We start from the raw sequence: 18,436 nt of genomic DNA, 5'->3' as shown, positions 1-18,436 counted from the left end.
GCATGATGATGAGGAACGCTGGGTCACCTCTGCTCCCCTAGTTTCTCTTTCTGAAGCACTGCGATTTGTTTGCCTTGCCCGCAGCAGCTCAGGACACTCCGGACCAGTGCAGGGCTCCGTTCCACGGGACCAGCATCGTGCAGATCCAGACACTCCAGCCTTTCACGCAGCCTCGGCATGGGATTTGCCCCAGCCGATCCAGCTCTTTCCGCAAGGTTTGCCAGGCTAAATAAATAGTGCAGATATTGGCCCCGGAGCAGAATTTCTGTCCCTTTGGGAATATAGATATTTTGAGACCTGCTTTTTTTTTTCATGGTGGATGGAAATGAAAAATTCTATCTAGCTTTCATATCTTTTGAATCATGTTTTGAATTTTTCACCTCAGGAATAATGAAATGCTATAACAAAAAGAGGAGCTCATTAGATTAACTTAACATGGCTTTTATTTTCCGCCATATTTCACCTACTACTTTGTTACTACAAGCATATATTAGCAGAAGGCAACATGATTTTTTTAAAAAATAAATTTAATTATTTTAATTGTCATAGTTCAAACTTATTCAAATCATTTTAAATATCACATGGCATGTGATGTAAATATGATTGTGTAAAGAGATTTATAAATTCTTTGCTGCTGTTAGTTTTTATGGAGTGCAGTTACAGTGCTATTTAATTCAGATTGAAATGTTATCTGTGCTTCCAGCTCATGTCATAACAGCTTAAGTATAAAGCAAATACACAGGAATAAGAAAAACAATTAATAAAAATGTAGTCAATCTTCTCAGTGAAGACAATTATTTTCAGCCTGATTTTTTTTCCCCTAATCTTTTTTCACAAACTTCTGTTGCTCTTCTGGTGTTTGGTTTTCAAGAGATGAAATCCTTTCTGGTTAAAAAGCACCCCAACACCAATAATAATCAGTGAGGAAGAGGAGGAAGCGTCCTATCAAAAACTGAAAACTACTGGTTCGCCTACTCCATGCCGCATAATTTTGACACCACTGATCTATGTAAGGAATCAAAACTGTATCTGATCTGAATATTGCCTCAAGAAACAAGAATAAAATGTTGGGTAAGTGCCAGTTCTACTGTCTTGGAACAACTCTTGCTATGAAAGCTCACACCACTATTATTGCTGTAAAAATTCTCCTCTTAATATTGTCAAGTCTTTTTTTTCTAATCTTATTATTTTTAGATTCACTGTCATTCCTTCCACAACAACATTTTTAAATCTCTGCAGGTTTGATCACCTGCAGATGCCACTAGATCTTGAAACTAGTAAAAAAAAACCACAACAAGAAGACTCTATTTCCCATGATTTAATTACAAAAAAATCTTGCACATGTGCTTAATTTAAAGTATGTGTGCATTCTCACGGGAATGAATGGGAATACACAGATGACTAAAGGTAAGCAGATGTGTAAGTTGTAGGATCTGGGTCTTAAATGAAGACAAGGCTCAACAAGTGAGAGAAGGGGAAATCAAAAATGACAGATGCAATAAACAGCAATAATATTATGGAATCAACCTACAAAACATGTATATCATGGCCATCACCAGAAGGTATTTCAAATTTAAAAATAAAATGCAGAAAAGAATTCCTAATCAGGAATCACCCTCTATTCTTGAAGGGAGATTCCTAGAGGTGTAGGAGGTAAGTCCTCCTAATGGAACCAATGGAGGAGAAAATAGCTTTTTCAGGCTGCTGGAAAAAAAATAAAAAATAAAATAAAATAAAATAAAATAAAATAAAATAAAATAAAATAAAATAGGTACAGAAGTATATATCCATAACAAAGTTTTCATGAAAGCAGAGAGAAATTGCAGGAGAAATCACAAAAATAAAAATTCAAGAAATGTTAAGTGGTTTGGAAAATGAGGACAAGAGGCAAGCTCTTCTAGTTCTGGAAATGAGGAGCCACTGGAAGGATTCAGCCAAGGGGCAACTGCAGCTGTAGTGGTCAGGAAGAAAGAGCTTCTACGACAGCTACAGTCAAATGAATGTTAGATAAATAAGAGAAAAAAAAAATAACCAGTGGCAGCTGACTGAGAATGAGTATAGTAAGCAATAAACCAAATAATAAGAAACACAAACTATTTCTTTTACTTCAGCTTGGAAGTAAGTCCTTTCTTTTAACTCACCTACTCAGCAATTCCAAGCTGCCTACACCACATAATGTGTGGAAAAGCAAAAAGAGAAGAGCAACAAACATTGGCTGAGTCACAGCTCCACTTTGAATGCTGATACGGGCCTTGGCGGTGTTTTATCAGCACCCCAAACTCTCCAAAACAGCATGTCACACTGAAGGGTGCCCACCTTTGCTGGCATGAACACACATTGGTTATTATTGAGACTAGTTATAAGGGTTGCATCTTGGATGTTAAGCACCTGTTTGAAGTGCTCACTTGGAGTGACGTCTGTATTTTGGCATGATACTGAGAATGACAGCTGACCTCAAAGACCACAGAGTGAAGGCTTGTGGTGGCCACTGTGGGTGGTCAGCAGGAGGAAGCAGATAGGGTCTTAGTGAGATTTTTCAAAGGAAAAACACTTAAAGCTAAGTTCTCAGCTCAAATTTATGATGCACATTACCTGTTGTCTCACAAATTTTATGCTGAGAGAGCCAGGGCAATTCCTCATGCATGTAGCTCACAGTCCACCTTAGAAGAGTGCTTTTGTCCTTAATACTCATTTGGCTTTTTTGCTGGTGAAGAGATAAGGCTGAGTCACAGATTTTGGATTCGTAGCCACATCAGAAAACCCCTAAAGTTTGAGGGCACTTGGACTGACAGTTTTGGCTGAAATCATCTCCGATCTTCTGTAAACAATTTGGCATTCTTCCTATTTGTACATACTCAGCACATGATGTGAACCGGGAAAGAAAATGAGTATACTAAAATAATCCTTTCTCCCCCCGTCGTGCGTGTGAATGAAACCAAGTCTGTCAGAAAGGAGGAGATCTGCCAGGATCAGCAGGGATGTTATTATCTTTGCATATGCTGTTTGCTAAGAAGATCCCCATCGGGATTTGTTTCAGTGATGCACAGAGCTGTGGAAGGATGTGCTTGCACCACATGAATTTGCTTCTGTCTGACTTTTTAATTTCCTGGGTCTCTAAAACCATCATACGTGAAGAACACGCCAAGTCCAAGGAGATTAATGTCAATGGCACTCGGCGTTATCACAGCAGAAGAGAATTTTGCAGCAACAACATTTGCCAAACTGTTCTGGGCCTGATGCACGCATGGGAAGGGTCTACCTGTGCTGGCTGCTGGTGGTAAGGGGCTGAGCTGGATGACTCCGACCAGGCGAACCCCTTCGTCTTGCCTGGTTTATGTGCCTATATTGCACTCACCCTCCATGTCCATCTACCTCTAACACAGAGGGGAAAAGTCATGACCCCACAAGAAATAGCTCACGAAGGAGGGAGGAAAGTGAATAGCGACAGCAATTTCCTAAAAGCAAGTCCCAAAATAAAAGGCACACCAACAGTGGCCAGCAGCCCTGTGCTCTGGCTGTCGGTGTGTCATTCAGCAGATAAATCTCTTTAGCAGAGCCCTCCGGACAAGGAGAAAATACAAGGCGCGCATTTAGACCAGACTGCCAGGGCTGGGGGAAACTCCGTTGGTGGCCACAGACACTGAAGGATCAGGTATAGGAAACTCTGAATAAGGCAGACGTACTTTTGGGGGGGTGGGGAATAACAAGAAGCTAATCTCTTTTTCCCCCCCTTCTTATCCAAGATTTTGGTAATCCAAGATGATTGTACTCCTATAGAAGCATTCATAAATTTAAGAATAAACATAGATTATGTCTGTGTGGCTAGGCTGGAAGTGATCCTTCTTTCCCAAGAGCCACACAATTTGCTTTGGGAGAGCAGGATGTATTTTACCGGCTCTCATCCCAGTCCCTCGAAGGACACACATGTTGCTGGAGGCACTGCCGGCTCTGCGAGCTGTGAAACAAGCCACAGCTCTCATGAAAGCAAAGCGGGAAAGCAACTGACTGGCCTGTGGCATGCCTCCACAAAGCAAGAAAAGGCAGTATTTTTTGCAGCTTATTACATGGGGCTCAGAAATCCTGAGCCTGTGCAAACATTAAAAAAAAAATACTCAAAATATTTGAACTGGAAAACACACTCATTTGCTGTAATGCTCGTGGATTTCTTAAGAAAATACCAGATCTTCTTTTCCAGTCATCCTCTCAAAAGTGAAGTGGGGTAATGAAGGAGAATTGCAAACAGTTTCACTGTAATATGTCTTCACAGGCTTTTTACAGCCCCTGCAGCGTGTTCGCTTGTGTACATTTTATCTCTGTTTTTAAACAAAAACCCAAATCTTTCCTAATGGTAAGTTCATCCCTTGCTCTGTGACACAAGCTGGGGAAAGCGGCTGCAGTTGCCTCCATTCACTGGCTTGGGATTTTGTGGAGCAGCAGCCATGTGGCTCGGCCTGCACCTTGGAAAGGGTCATCCTGGGCTGCTTCAGCTCCTTTTGCTTCAGCACAAATGTAGTGTGGGGCAGACCCGACAAATGTTTTGTTTTTTGAAGATGCTGCCATGCAGGTTGAACGCTCTCCCTCATGTACGTCAATTACCATTGCTATGTTAATACTCTTTGTGTACATTAATCAGATTTATTATTTCTTTTTTTTCTTTTCACTCTGAATGGGCTAGGATTAACATTTCTACCTTATCGGCTGCATACAGGTGTTAGAGAACAAGAAAACTAAAATTTTTACACCTGAGGCCTGTGAATCCTCTGAAGACTATTCACTTTTCACGAGATATTTTTCCATCAAATAAAGCAGAAGAAAAATTAATAAAATATTACTTCTATAGAAATTTCCAGTTCCTTTTGTTTATTCCTAATCTACATCATCCAGGCCTCCTGTGCTTTTGGGTGAGCATTTGGTCTGGAGTCCAACACATGAATTAGCTTCACATGCCAAAGAAAGCTTAGGAGCTGCCCGGTCTATTTCAAAACCTAGAAGTCCGAGGCTGTATCTGGCAGCAGCAATATGCATTTAACATTCTCAAAGAAAGCTTTGTTATTAAGGAGAGGTAACCAGTTTGGATCAAGTAGGACTAACATAAATCTTGATTCAGGACTTTAACCATACCAGGAACTATTCTGAAATTAAATAAGCTTTTATTTTCTTTTTTTCTTCTTTTTTGTTTTTCCAAGAAAAAAATCTCCCCCATATCTTCCAGTTTCATGCATTTCTAGATTTTTAACCTGTAATGGAAAAGAAGGCCTCTCTGATTATCCTTTGGACTGTATGAAGTGAATGAAGCAAACACAAATGCAACAGCATTTTAATTATACATAAGACTGTTTGCAGAAATGATTCACATTTCTAGAGCAACTTTCCAGCGTGCCCTGAGGTGGAAAACCCCTACACTCACTCCTAGCCAAAGGCTCTGCAACAAATCCTGCTCTCGCTACATCGGTTTATAAGAGCCAAGGCCATTCAGTTTTTACCTCTGTAGTTGCTCCTACCCCAGCAAAGCTATGCAATGCTTGCCAAGAAAGCCCTTGCTCCCAGAAGAGAGGTGGCAGTCTTCTGGCAAAGCCCTTAGATTGCTGCAGCACAGCCTCAGACACCGGGTAATGAGTTCTTCTTCCCAATGTGTCAATTCCCCAACAATCCCCCCAAATTTCTGGGGCAGTAATCTGTTTTGTGGGTTTTTTTTTGGGGGTGGGGGGGAGCAGGGGAAGGATGGGTGAGGTGGGGAAGGGATATGTAAAGTTGGAGGCAGTGCCTCATGTCTGTCTGACAAGAACAAATCTGTGGAATCTTTTGAAGCTCTGCAGTTACAAGACTCTGGACAATGGTTCAAATAATATGCAAATTAAAAAAAAAAAAAAAAAAGTTTGACTGAGTGTACCTTAAGTGAGCTGAGGTCAGCTGGGAATTTCCTTAAGCCCTAGAATGAAGTGAGGTTTCTGATGTAGATAGCCCACAGTGGAGCAACAGTGTTACACAGGTTTTATGAGTTTCAATAAGTCTGCTTTAATCAGAAAATTAGAGGCAACCAAAAAACACCCCCTAAGGCCTGATTTGCTACTCTATTAAACCAGTGTAGCACCAGGGTAGTATCATCCTTTTCAGCGGAGTTATGCTGGCATAAAATTGATGTCAGAGGCAGGTGAATCAAGCCCCAAGACAGCTGTGAATTATTTTCTTTCGATCTATCTGACATTTTAATGTTCAAGTGAAAAAACATGGTGGAGTTGGGAATGAATCCCAAATGCAGTCAACCTGAAAGGCTTGATAGAGAACAATGGGTTTTTAGCGATGGCAATCATTCCAATATACAGAATATGTCTTGTTAACAGAGAGCATCACCTAAACTGTCCAGCTGCCACAGCTTTTAATAAATCAGCAACCTGCATTTATGTATTGGCATTAGTAACATTTTTTAGGCTATTACAATGGACAAATCCCAGTGTTTGGATAAGATTTTCTGAACACAAAACTATTTACCCTCTGGTGGTAGGAATAATTTTGTAAACTGTAATGTAAACAAAGAACTTAGTTGTGTTTTTTGTGTGTTATGAATCTACAAGAAATACATACTGCATTAAGATGAAGAATGTTATGCTAATTAAAAACACCAACAAGAAAGAATAGACTTTACAGTGTAGTAAGATTTTAACTTAAAAGAGAGAATTCATTTCTACACCATTTGAAAAATGCCAGTATTATAATGATTACTAGATATTTGCAAAATTAGGTGAAATCACTTTAAAAAATTGAAATCTGCAGAATAAGCAAGAAGAAAACATCTGCAAGTAATACAACATTTGAACATCAAAATATTAACCAGGAGACAAATGTTTCCAAGCATATACATAATTGTACTTTATTAGACCCGAGTCTGATGAATCTTAGTTAAACATATAAATACATTTGCGACTTGATCCTTTCTTGCCCTACTTTTACTTCAGGGGAATCCTATTAACTGGAGGTTAGTGGAGACCTTGTATTGGTACATGAGAAAGGGGAAATCAGGCACTTGCTTACAGTCTGCCAGGAGAGACATAACCACTTACAGTTTCTATGTCTGAAGTGGAATGAATGCAAAAACCCTAAAGTGCTATTTTTACCGCCAGGAATTGTACAATTCAAGCATACAAAATGAAGCAATATGGTATCTTAGTGCCAAAGTAAGTTCACTTAAAATTTCTGAAAAACTACAACTTGCCAACTCAATGTCTGATGCATACAACCAGGCAGTAATGAGGGATAAACATAGGAAGGTAAATGGCCAGCTTCCTGTACAAATACTTGACTTCATCTTAAATATTCAGCCCAAATCCCCTTGCAGCCTTAATTCAAAACTGCTTCAACTATTCTTTTGCCCCGGTACTTACATGGCCTTCAGCACTTGTAAGGCAGCTGGCATCACAGAGAGTTAAAGTCAGGGGTGTCCCTCAGTGAGCATCGATACATCTAAGGGCAGGCCAAAATGGTAGGACTGATGTGCATTCCCCACTTCATCTTAGGTGTAAAATTATAAAGGAAATTAGTTTTGACTTCATAAGAATATATCCTCTATCTATCTCCTTTGTTGAGGTGACATTTTCAAAGACAGGACAGGATCAAACATATTGAGAAGTTCTTTTTCTTAATCATATGCAATATTCTACAGTTTTCTTTTCTCTTCTCTATGTTTTCTTTCAAAATAATCTAGTGAACCAACATGACATAGTACTGGGAACACCTGACCTGTGCAGACAGGCTGGTGCTACCTGTTCTGCTACAATCAGTTCAACCAGTGCACCATTCCTATTACTTGCACTCAGAAAACTGTTGAAAGCACAGGCTGGGGAGAAAAAAAAAACACAGTCTTTTGACTTTGTGTGTGTGTGTGTGTGTACTTTAGTGTCCAAAAGGAAAGAAATGTTCTTTTTATAGCCTTATGAGCCACTAAATACATAAGCCTTGATTAATGTATATACTGAGCATATACTGAGCTGAGCAGTTCATGTTTTTGGAAAAGATTGAGGAGAGAGCCAAATGACCCTGTCAAGCCAGGTATCTAAATTGGAAACAAAATCTGTTTTACCAATTTCAATCCATGGGTCTTTCATTACACAAAGATTTTTTGATTTGATGAGAAAAATCATATTCAGTCCTTTGGAATGTATTTCCCATGCTTCAGAATTGTTTACAATAAATAAATCATGTGCTGGATTAACAGAAAGCCCACGGTATTTTTTAGCTTGAGTGTTTACAAAAAGATTCAGCTATTTTTTTTTCCCTTCCAAGAATAACTGAGAGATCAGCTCTGCAATAAAAACAAGAGAGTAACTTTATTTCATCAGATGCAAGGAATCCTCATCAAAGGATTCTACATAAGAATCACCAATCACACAATAAGTTATATAGAAGATGTTAGACTTCAGTGGTTTGACTTCAGCTCTAATTGAATGGGGGATTTTTCTTATCCTCTCAATTTCAAGCATGTTTGTATATGACTCTTCAGTAGTATTCACAGTAGTATTTCAATAATAGGTTCATACTTATTTCTGACAGTACCATAAGATATGTTCATAAGATGATGAATGAAATATATATTTTTCAGTATCAACAACCTTTCTCCCTAAGAGCTTTTTTACCTTGCCCAATAATAACACGAACACTTCTCATGGGGAATGTGTTGATAGATCGCTTGTGCTGAGAGTTTACTGAGCATGTTTTAACCAATCTAGCAGTAAGTATTCATTGAAACAACATCCTTATGGCAGATATAATTATGATAATCCACCAGCTACCAATTCCTTCCAGTTTAGCCAGGTCAATTGCTTTTGGATAGGCTGGCAGTTTTCCATACAGCTGAGGCATTTCTCAGTCATCAAAGCTGAGCAAGTTTGTCACGGATTCATCATCAGGTCAATGACAAAATATACCAGAGAGAGTTTCAATTATATGTTAAAACTATAAAAATATATAGAATTCTGCCTATGTACTCACATCATCTGGGCTGAGAATAGCTTTCAATATTCAGCTATTTTTAAAATTCCAAATAATGAATTATTGATATTATCAACATTAGCCATTTAGCATACTAAATTATACAGAGCATACTAGATTTATTGTGTGACTTTCATTCCACACAATAAAATTCAAACATCATTTTTTAAATATCAAAAAATAAATATCAAAATGCATTTTACCGAAATCTAATAAGCAGAGGAAGTGATTTTTTTTTACAATTATTGTACACAAAACAGAAATTGTAATAGTCTCCATTTTTCTTTATTTAGTTCTGTATTATTTTGCACATTTGTAAGACCACTTTTTCTTTTTGTTACTCATATTTTATCAATAATTTAGTATAAATTTGGTAGCTACTCCAAAAAAGATAAATCAAATTTTATTTGACAAAGACTCAATTATTTAAAGGATCTTTGAGTAATGAGGACTTACAGAAATAACTCCTATTTACTTCCCAATCCTATATCAAAGTCCTCAGATATTATCTTATTTCTTAGAGTTTTTGATTTTTAAGTATGAACAGATATTCAAGGTCTACCTACTGGGTAGGGGGCTTACACTTCCATTTCCATCTTAGAACATATGGCCCTACACTTTCAGCCAATGATGGTTAGAATGGTCTTTTTATTTGATGATCAAAAAGTCTTTTTTTGTCATAGATGTGGGATTTTTTTCTTTTTCTTTTTCTTTTTTTTCTTTTCTTTTTTTTTTTGGTCAATGTCGAGTGGTGATCAGCTTATTAATGAGTCTTCCACCAAAACATTAAGCAAAAGCAAATGCAATTCTTCCTCAGCCATCCAGGCTCTTCTACGTTTTCCCTTTAGTGATGTTTCACTGGCCCTGACATCTTGTGTGCATTCAGTGCTATGGACAGTTTAGCTGTCCCCTGATATTGAAAAACCAATCCTTCACACTGAAATGCTGTGCACAGACTTGACAAGTTCCCTCCTTCACTAGCTCCAGTAATTGCTTAACATAATTTGGTCAGTATATCAAGATAGTACAGTGATGATCTACCTTGATCACCTCACCACACTGTGCCCCTACAGTTCTAGACAGCCAAAGCAGGGTCTCTAACACTGTAAAGAGCCTATTTAAGCTTGAAGAAGTCATCAGGTGGTTAAATACCTAACAATGATCTTTCATTCATATACAATAATCCCAAATACATACCTCCACATCAGCAGTATTCCTGCTACTAACTAAGGAGTGTCAGAGAGAAGAAGAAAGAATCCTAAAATGCCGTGAGATAGATACACATATCTACCTATACAGATAGAGATGAGACAGATAAAGATGCACTCTGTATGTGTGAGTGTGTGTTGGGAGAGGGATATGTATATGTGTGTGTGTGTATATGTAAAATATATATGGAAAGAAATGTCACCAAGTACAGCTGAATACCTTTAAAACTTTCCATGAGGCATCAGCAAGTATTTAACCATCAAACACTCATCTTCAGTGATTTTCTTGGATAATTTTCCTCCTCTATTCCTTCTTTTTTTGTATTTTTGAAAACCTTGTGAAATGAGCAGTGTGCTCTTATGAAGAATTTATACACTGTGCTTTGGAATCATATTTATTATATCCAAATTTTTTATTCTATGAAAAGCCAACTGATCATTACAATATGGTTTTGGGCTCCAGTAACCTCCTGACAAGAAATCTGAGCTCTCAGTAGAGCCAGAAATGTCTTAATGAGGAGATATGTATACTTCATTCAGACAGGCTTTGGGCATAATTTTTGAAATCTGGATCACATGGCAGTATGTGCAGTCTTCACAGCCAGAGTCCCTTGTGCTCTTTCGTCTGATCCTCTAACGTGTGTATTGAGTGGCTTCATGTCTCAGTAAATAGCAAGCACCTGAGGCTTTCCTCAGCATTTTGTTCAATTTGTGTTTTCTAACAACAACATTCTATATAAAGCAAACTGCCTTATAGCCCTAAGCACAATTCTGGTTTAGGAGCCTGGAACTTGGAAATAACATGCTCATTAATCATTTAGAAGCAGTAGGAAATGAGACACATTCAGCTACTACTACTAATTCAGCTACATTGTATTTTAGCCACTTGCTTTAAGACATCATAACCACTTGCTAATGTATATAAACACTATTGAATTTTTAAAAATCACAGCTATTAGATTTGGGTTAGACCCACCTATCAGGCAGTGGATGAAACTTTATCTAACTTGCATATACGAGGAACAAACTGGTGTTTTCAGTTTTACATATCTAGGATGATGAGGTTTTTGTGTGTAAGGATTTTGGCTCTTCAAAGGGTTTAGATCAGTGCAGAGGAGTTAGCACCAGGACACTGATGCTCACTCTACATTAATTCTTTGACTAAAAATAAGCTCTGAAAATAGATATCAATATTTTCTAAACGACTTCCAGTTCAGTTGTTGCATTATAAGCAAATCATCTGTTGAGTAGGAGGCTGCTCTGTGTGACAACACCTAACTATCCAACCATAGCTAGACTATCATCGTTTCCTGGATTTCCATGTGGAATGAGTTCCTCTAGAACTTGCTATCAAGTTCAGAGAGTATTTAAGTGTCTAAACGGAACATAGCACCGACGACCAATATTGAAATCACAAGACGGCTGCTCACTTGCTGCAACTGACTTCCACAGCAGCTACTTTCTGAACACAAAGGTCATACCCTAGTAGCTTGGAGCTAAATCTGTCTTCCCCATCTGAGCAGCTTCAAGTCTTGGTCATGCCTGAATTATTCAGTCAATAAACACAGTCCTCTTGGTTAATTCCCCTGCAGGGCCAGAGTCAGAAGGCTTATGCAGAGGACCAGTGGGCTCCAAAGGAATTAGGGCCTTCTTACAAAATGTGATAATTTATTTTAAAATACAACCAGAGAGGCAATTGGCTGTAGTTCTTTTGCATAAGCCTAAGTGGTTGAAGCACTTTCTGGTACACGCAAGACTCCTCCAATTTCCTTGTGAATATGAGGTATTTCAAACCCACATTGCTCATCTTCGTAGACAGTGCTCTGACTCAGCAGCAGTGTCTTCCTATACTACACTGTGAATTAGCTATGATTTTAAGAAAGACACAGATCTCCTACCATCTCCTCAGAGTTTCCAAGAGTCATAACGGGTAGACCTTTACTGATGTTGGTTCCAAGACTCACAGCTTAATGAATAACTTTGTTAATTATGCCTGGAAATTAAACTAAACTCAGAATTGCCATTTTCAGGAAACAGAAGGGTACCTAAAATCTTAACACTCTGATATTTATCATTCTGATAGGCAAAAACATGATGTTTTGAATCCCTGACATACTGTGTCCAAATCAGTAAAAGCTCTAATTTGCCACAGATATCCAGAATAGTTTCAAATAGGTCAGCATAAACCTTTTCTGCTTCTGAGCTGCAGGTTATATTTCTATCTGTTTCTGGGTGTCTGCATAGCTCAGCCCCCTACTAGACATACAAACCAAAGCTTTTCTCCTCTGTCATCCCACTCTCACTGAGAGCCTCACTGAGAGAGAGGACGGGGACAGAGCAAGGGAACCGGAGTTTGATCAACAAGCTTGATTAGCTGCAAGCAAGCACCCTGTATGAAACCAAAACTCATCATCTCTTTAAGTATAAAACTACAAATAAACTTCAAGCCCAAGAACACCTAATGTGAGTATGAACCACACACAGCAGCCTGTGCGAAGGAAAAGCCCCCTAATTTTGTGCATGTTCAGAACTGAGGGTGTGCATCTTGGAGCAGGAATTAGATATTCCCTGCAGTAGAGGGCAGCAGTATTCATTCACAAGCCAGACAGAACGGTGTACAGTACATATAAATACCAGTGCAGTTGTTAGACAATTCAGGCACAGTGAATGATGTGAAGGAAAAATAGTTTTCCTTGGAATTGAATAGTATTTTTAATATCCTGGTCATAGTACATAATGAACTCACAGAGAGAGATAGGTAGTGAGAGTGTGTAAACCCAACATTAAAATCATCCTACATGTGTTAAAATTAGTACCTTCTTAGGAAATCACCTCAAATTTATGAGTGAACAGAGACTGCAACCACTCATGCTTCATGCAGCAGTACTTGTAATTTAAAAATCTGCAGTATTGAACTTGGGGCTATCCCCACCCCATTAGAAATGAAAGTCTCCTCCAAGCCAGTGGAAACTGGCAATCTTTACTGAGTAGCAACAGCTTATAGAAATATATCTCCATTTGTAATCATTTCAGTGTATGGATGATGACATTCGAAAACATCTGGATCTGATGATGTCCACGGGAGATTCCAAAATGGTAGTGTCTAAATGCGATGATACAATAAATACAAGATGTTTTATTTTAGATTGAAAGAACAGAATAAAGACAAGGGCCGATTTAGATAAAGTCTTCAAACACGGGACTTCAGGTGGCAGAGTGTACGTCTCAACTCCTGGAAATACCTCAAGCAACAGCCACCTTCTGTGAGCTCAATGCAGCCCTGCAGCTGTTCTCCAGCCAAAATTCTTAACAGGCTTGTGATCCTCAAACTATGTGGCCGTAATTCAAAACATTCACCGCTCAACATAATTAAGAGCCAGTCTCTGAGTCCAGAACAATAGTCTGCTCAACCACTAGCACATGGGGGCAAGATGAGACTTTATGTCTTGGCTCATGCTCACAGTTTTTTTTATTTTTTATTTTTTTAGCTTCCACTTGCCTCCTGACAGCACATCCATGGGCAGTTTTTCTGATTACCTTAGACTTTCCTGACCACAGAAGTGGATCCACAGAATTGCTCCAAATGTACCGTCACTCATGAATGCTAAAGGATAATTAAGATCCTTAAATAAATTAAGGATCTCTAACTTGGAGATTGTTCACTTAGATCTCTAAAGGCAAGATGCTCAAAAAAGATGAGGTCTGTTTGGTGGTCTGTTTGGTCCAGCTCCTTTCAGTGTGAAACAGGAGGGGAAGTAGTGGGTTGCGCTCAAACACTGCCGTTGCTTAAACCTCTGATGAGTCAAGGACTATTTCAGCCCTCAGCTTGGCCAAGGGCAGGCTCAGGGACACTTCTGACAGCCAAGAATAGCTTGTATGGAGCAGCCTTGGGCGATTTCTGCTTCCTGCCACATTCCCTATGCCAGCACACACAGACTGAATACAGTAGAGGGTCGTTAAACTGGTCCTACGACACAGTTTTGCCCTGTCAAGCAAATCTCCCAACAGCCTGCAGGGACTTTGCTTTGTTCCAGGGGCTTGGAAGGTGTCCCAGCAGCCCAAGCAAGTCTTACCTTCCTTTGGGAAGAAAAGCTTTCTTGAGACTGAGGTGTGTGATACCACTAACTTGGTCCACACAGAGATTTGTGTAATAAGCTAGTGACAGACATTGTTGTCTAGTCATACAACATGGGTGGAAGGTTTAAGCAAAGAAATGAAGTAAAGCAAAAAATTACCACACACAAAAATGTGCAAGTTACTGGGCCAAAAGTAGAAAGAATAATCATTTTCTATTAGAAAAGAAGCAGAAAGAAGCTCCTCTTCCTACGAGCACTAGACTTTTTTAGAAAGGACTTCCCTCACCTCAAGCTACTGACAAAGACAAAAACCTAAAAAATATTTTCTGCTTTGCAAAATAAAGTCATGCTAAGGAGGGCAGAGACAGAGCATAAAATACATTTTGAAGATTTGAAATCAAAACCATGTGGAGCCTTGTGGAAAAAAAACAGCAGACAGGGGTTAATGAAGAGGAAATCTCAGCAAGGTTCATGTTATACATTTTTTCACTATTTATTCCTTACAAATGGAACAGTTTGCTTCCGCACAGAAACGCTAGTCTCCATAGATTGGGAATTCATACAAAGTAGAGGGGTAAGATGAAGATCTAAACAATCAGCAAAGAAGCTCTGAGTACTCATGATGGCTCCAGCTTCCCAAGAAAGGCAATTGCACTCGGCTCTGGTGGAGGCACACTAACAGGAGCAATGGGACTGTCTTCCTAGAGCTGATTTCCCAGTTTAGCTATGGCTAAAATGCCTGAGTTTCAGTGAGAGCTCTTGCTCAGCTACTGGCAGTCTTGTTCTCTTGTACGATTGCCCTGTAAGGAATACAGAACCTTAAGAACCCTCCAAATTCATAGTGAAAGAGGAATATCACTGCCAAGTTGTTCAATCTGGTGCACTTTCCCAGCAGGCAGGGAAGAACTACCAAAATGCCTCAGCCTGCTCCAGCTGGGCATGCTTTGGGACCTATAATTTGGAGGAATCAAAAAAGTTCTGCTTACAGTTCAAAGCCCTCTACCCTCCCATGGAGCAGTGTTCTTATTAGGTTTCTCTAAATACTGGTCATAAAATCAGCATTATTGGAAAGAAAAAAAACGTAATAGGTAAGCTAAATTTCAGTGAGGTCTTTCTATCCCTTAATTAAGTCTTGTTATCATTATATTAGAAGCCTCTGAAAAAGTCCTTGTAAGACATTCCCAATGAAATTAAGTGTACACCTGCCTTAGCTATTCAAAAATAAGATACATGCTTAGATTACGTCATCCTCCTGTGGATAGCCCAAAAGGAATTAGATCCATCCACTTACAAGTCCTTGGCTCATTTCTACTCAGGAAGCAAAAATTTACAGCCAGGAGCAGCTTTAGGATCTCCAACTTAAATGATACCGTTAGACACCACAGTCATTTTATTAGAACTGTTTCTAGATTACCTGTCTGCTCTGCAGTATATAATGGGACAAGCATTCGGCTTACGTCCACACACGACAGCTCAACTTGCAGAAGGATAAAGTCCCCATTGTAAATGTTAATCTGTATTTTGCTACTGGCGCCAGAGCCACTTCTCCTCATTTCCATTTGTCTGTTGAAGATACCTGTACTAGACATGTGCAAAGAACAGCACTTCAAAGCCCATTTTTTTCTTTGTTTCAGAACTTGAAATCAATGAGTGTTAATTGCCTAAATGCTTATGCACATTTGAGCCAGAGAAATTATATCTGAATACTTTTAAAGTCCAAAGCATGGACTTTAATGTGCCTTAAAGAAATGTTTGTTTTTCTCCTTTTCGGCCTTGAGAATCTTAATCTTAAATATAATGCGTTTGCCCCAAATTCTACCTTTTTATATATATTCTTAAACAGATATTCCAGTGACAAAGCTAGTGTTTGACAGCAGAGTTTATCCTACAACAATTTGTCTTTTTGCATTAACTGTGTGATAAACTATGGAAGAAAGAGGGGCCTCTATTCCAGTTCTCTTATCTACGGCCTGTGGTAAATATTATCAGAAAACTAGTGACCCACTTCCTTCAGTTCCCCATGATAACTTTATTGGATTTGCTTAAACAAACTTGTGTTTCATTCTTCTGCCCACACTAACATATTTGTTTTTAGCAACTGCTGTTGCTAAATTATGTATTTTACAAGTAGACCTATAATAAATGTTTGGGGTCAGATTGGTCTCTGTGTCCCTGTCAGACTGAATTACCATCAAATTACTGTATAATGAATACAGGGAAAGTTCAGAGGAGTGAATGAAGGACTTATGTGTGCGTATCAATTGCAAGCAAAAGAAAGAGAATAGTGAGAATGAGTTTCACTAAAATACACCTGGGTTTGGCCAGTATCAATTGCAAGCAAAAGAAAGAGAATAGTGAGAATGAGTTTCACTAAAATACACCTGGGTTTGGCCACATTGAGGTTATATTTGTTTTCATCAACACACACAGAAATAGTCTTTTTTTCCTATTGTCAAAGCCAGAAGAAAACTTATATGTAAAGCCACACTTCTTTGATTCGAGGTAGCTTGCTGCATGCTACTGAATCTTGCATAAATTAGTTTGCGTAATACTGCTTAAATTCTTCAAGTGAATACACTGGATTAAATATATTTCAAACAATCATTATTTCAATTGTTTACCACTCTAGATGTCAAATTTTTAAGGAATTGTGAATCTAAACTATATGTCTCAAGAGCTTTAGCATTCAGGCACACTGCCACATTCAGTACTCTCCATGCCAGACAACCCTTTCCACTGCAGCCTGGCCAATCTCAGATGCTTCCTGCTCTTTGCTCTTCTATCTCTTTCCTCTTCTAGAGGAACAAGAAACTCTATAGTCTGTGAAAATGTGAATTGCTTTCTCAAGCTGCGAGCATCCAACCACTGTTCTTATTTCAAGTTTGCCCTAGGAAACTAGTCTGTTAGATGGGAGGACAGCACTGCACCAAACACCAGCCAGACGCTCTGATGAAATTATCAGCGTCAAACTTTTAAACCACCCTTCCTTCTCCATCATCCAAAATCAGGTCTCCAGAGTGCTGTGAGATGTATGGAAAAGCCTCTTGGACATCTTTCCTGAAGGGAAAAGAGACACCCAATGTCCTGGATGAGACAGTAGGCACAACCATCACATTTGGGAAACACAGGGGCTTTATCGCAGCCTTCTGAGAAGAGGAGGCAGCAGCTTTCCATGTTGGTCACTGTGTGCTGGAGGCCATGGGAGAGATCGGCAGTTCCTTGCTGACACCACTGATAAGTGCGAGAGAAGGGATTTCTGCATCTGTGGTTTCGCCTCTCCTATCCCAGCACAATCTTCACACGCTTTTGTTGGAGGATGTGAAAGTCAGTAATTCTGCCCCTCCTTTCCCTTTTCCTCTCAACGACTCCAGAGATTGCTTTTTCCTTGCTGCTTTTATCAGTTCCCAGGCTCCACCCTGCTGAGACAGGGGAAGCACACTTTTCTAAGGCTTTGCTTAGGAACCTTTTTAATAGTAACATTCCCTCGCAGTTCCTAAGGGTTCACAGACGGTGCCATCTCTCAGACTTAGTGGTGAGGCCAGGGTCCATTCTGTTAACATTCTGGTTCAAGGCAGTGGAGATAAGCCTTTTCCACAACACAGCTGTTTTCACAGCCCCTTCTGGTTCTCCTTCAGGTACCTCTGTGACATTTCCTCTGCAAAAGCAGCCATATTTTTATCCTATTTGCTTTGCTGAACACTACATATATGTTAAAAAAGAACACTTTGAATACCTGAAAAGTTTTTGCTGCTGAATTCTTGACTTTGGAAGTGGATTATGTCAATGAAGGAATAAGTGAAAACTTAAATAGAACAATAAATTTGGAAAAAGGAAACGTGGAATATAAATTACTATATGTTACACAGTTCTTACATACTCACAGGTTGTTTTAATTCCAGTTTTGTGCACGAAGTCAAAAAATCCATGTACCTAGTCAACTTCCTTTTTAAAATTCTGGCTAAGCTGCACTTTCTGATTGCAAATAAAGCATCGTAAAGCATTTTGTAAATAATATATGCTGACATTATTATAGTTTTCTTAAATATTTTGAAAGCTCGTGTCTGTATCTCTCTTGGTATTTGTCATGGAATAGAGAACAGGGAAGATTAGTGAAAAAAATACAGAAAATAAAAATTCACAAAACATCCTTCCTCTTAAAATAAAGTGGAC

Source organism: Tinamus guttatus, unplaced genomic scaffold (assembly GCF_059628265.1).
Source record: "Tinamus guttatus ecotype Peru unplaced genomic scaffold, ASM5962826v1 Tinamus_guttatus_pri_ptg000288l, whole genome shotgun sequence".
NCBI lineage: Eukaryota > Metazoa > Chordata > Aves > Tinamiformes > Tinamidae > Tinamus > Tinamus guttatus.
Note: the sequence above shows the minus strand (reverse complement) of the source record.